Consider the following 3,211-nt stretch of genomic DNA (forward strand, 5'->3'; position numbering starts at 1 on the left):
ACAGAACCAAGTTTCACATGCAACATCTAAAACCTTTGGAAATTAGTATCATAGACGGTAGATAGACAGATTAATCTCATTTGGAAAACTGCTAAAGAGAAAGGTGGATACTGAACCTTCATTGATGTTGAAGGTCCTTGCAACTTTAGGCCAGTGTCTGTGGATGATTGACCGCACATCCTTTGTCCTCTTGAGGAAAACTTTAATATTATACCGTGGGTGTTGTATGAACACCTTCCTCGCCTCTTGACCATATAGATGGTTTGGGAGGTAATCATTCGTGAACTGCTTTGGAAATGCCTAAAAAAAGGTATCATAAATATCTTCTCTAAATTTTGAAATGGCGCAAAGGAATGAAAAAAAGGTATAAGAGTTAGTACAATCATGTAGTTCATTGATGTCTTCTTCATTATGCAGACAAAGACCTTATTGTTTTTCATCTCTAGTTTCAATATCCTAACAATCTTTCCGAGTTTCTTAACTTGACTGATATTCATGGACAGTGGGTCAAAACCATATGCAAAATGGGTCGAACAGTGGGTCAAAACCTCTGATAGCAGGACCTACATATGCAAGACCAAATTGTTAAAAACCTAAATATTAGAATGGTTCCTACAATTGCACAATAATGTGCTATTATCCAAAGGACCATGCATGTGCAAACCTCGATGGTAAACCTCAGTGCCTCCCATTGTTTCCCTACACAACACATATAAGGTAGTTATTGATCAGATTAAGTGAGGGTTGGCATACTATCAGTAAAATATGTTGATAAAAATAAACACATTACAGATTTAGCAGATTAATTCAAGCCACATGGAAAAACTAGTTATCCAAACCAAGCATGCTTAAGAACTAGGAAATATAGCAATTGTATATGTTTCTCATGTATTTATATAGTCAAATTTGATCTATTTCTACATTCATAACAATACAAAATTATCCCACAACAATTGAACATCGCATTGCAGAATTGAACAAAATAGTTAACAGAACACCATAACAATGAACCAAACAGTTAACTGAGCACCAAATTATACAATAGAACAGACTAGAAGATCAGACAATTAACCAAACCAAGCATGCTTAACAACTTGGAAATATAGCAATTGTATATGTTTCTCATGTATTTAGTACAGTCAAATTCAATGTATTTCTCACATGCAAGACAATACAAAATTGCACCCACAAGAATTGAACATCACATTGCAGAATTGAACCAAACAGTTAACTGAACATGAAAACAAATTAACCAAACAGTTAACTGAGAACCACATTGCACAATATATAGAACATATATAATAGAGGATCAGATTGCATAGTAACAGTACATAGAACAATTCACTAGAATTTGTAAAGGAAAGACATGAGTAGTGCATGCAACAGGTAAACCGAACATACTTAACCAACATAGCTAGCTAGCTGAACTTAGGTCCTTATAGTAAGCTAAAAAGACAAGCTACTCCTCATCATCGGAGATATCGATGACGACGCGCTCCTTACACTTGGAAGAGTGTGAGGCATATTGTGGGTACCCTCCTCGTAGTGGTGAGTCGCCTAAGCCGCTTCGAGCACCAACCTGCTGGCTCTGGAGTTGAGGTAGGCACGAGAAACACTGAGAAAGCACCTTGTAGACTTCGTCGAAGGCACCCACGATGGCCTAAAGAAAAAACCACGAACTATCGTTTAAAGCAGCCAACTGCGTGGCGGCGTCCGCGCACGAGGCATCGACGGTGGCCTCGACGGGGAGGTGCTCCTCCAAGATCCGGGGGTCAGTACGCATGGCAACCATTGTGACCTCAGCCACTCGTGCGGCCACGATTGGCTTCTCCACTGCCAAATGCTCTTTGAGCTCCTGGCTATACTGCGTGCTGTTGGGGAACGTAGTAATTTCAAAAAAATTCCTACGCACACGCAAGATCATGGTGATGCATAGCAACAAGAGGGGAGAGTGTTGTCCACGTACCCTCGTAGACCGAAAGCAGAAGCGTTAGCACAACGCGGTTGATGTAGTCGTACGTCTTCACGATCCGACCGATCAAGTACCGAACGCACGGCACCTCCGAGTTCAGCACACGTTCAGCTCGATGACGTCCCTCGAACTCCGATCCAGCCGAGTCTTGAGGGAGAGTTTCGTCAGCACGACGGCATGGTGACGATGATGATGTTCTACTGACGCAGGGCTTCGCCTAAGCACCGCTACAGTATTATCGAGGTGGACTATGGTGGAGGGGAACACCGCAAACGGCTAAAAGATCAAACGATCAATTTTTGTGTCTCTAGGGTGCCCCCTGCCCCCGTATATAAAGGAGAAAGGGGGAGGTGCAGCCGGCTAGGAGGGGGCGCGCCAGGAGGAGTCCTACTCCCACCGGGAGTAGGACTCCCTCCCTTTTCCTTGTTGGATTAGGAGAAGAGGGGGAAAGAGGTGGAGGAGAAGAAGGAAAGGGGGGGGGGGGCCCTCTCCTTGTCCTATTCGGACTAGGGGGGAGGGGCACGCGGCCCTTGCCCTGGCCGCCTATCCTCTTCTCCACTAAGGCCCACTATGGCCCATTAACCCCCGGGGGGTTCCGGTAACCCCTCCGGTACTCCGGTAAAATCCCGATTTCACCCGGAACACTTCCGGTATCCAAATATAGGCTTCCAATATATCAATATTCATGTCTCGACTATTTCGAGACTCCTCGTCATGTCTGAGACCACATCCGGCACTCCGAACAACCTTCAGTACATCAAAACATATAAACTCATAATATAACTGTCATCGAAATGTTAAGCGTGCGGACCCTACGGGTTCGAGAACTATGTATACATGACCGAGACACGTCTCCGGTCAATAACCAATAGCGGAACCTGGATGCTCATATTGGCTCCCACATATTCTACGAAGATCTTTATCGGTCAAACCGCATAACAACATACATTGTTCCCTTTGTCATCGGTATGTTACTTGCCCGAGATTCGATCGTCGGTATCTCAATACCTAGTTCAATCTCGTTACCGGCAACTCTCTTTACTCGTTCCGTAATACATCATCCCGCAACTAACTCATTAGTTGCAATGCTTGCAAGGCTTAAGTGATGTGCATTACCGAGTGGGCCCAGAGATACCTCTCCGACAATCGGAGTGACAAATCCTAATCTCGAAATACGCCAACCCAACAAGTACCTTCGGAGACACCTGTAGAGCACCTTTATAATCACCCAGTTACGTT

This window comes from Triticum aestivum, chromosome 7D (assembly GCF_018294505.1).
Source record: "Triticum aestivum cultivar Chinese Spring chromosome 7D, IWGSC CS RefSeq v2.1, whole genome shotgun sequence".
NCBI classification, from domain to species: domain Eukaryota; kingdom Viridiplantae; phylum Streptophyta; class Magnoliopsida; order Poales; family Poaceae; genus Triticum; species Triticum aestivum.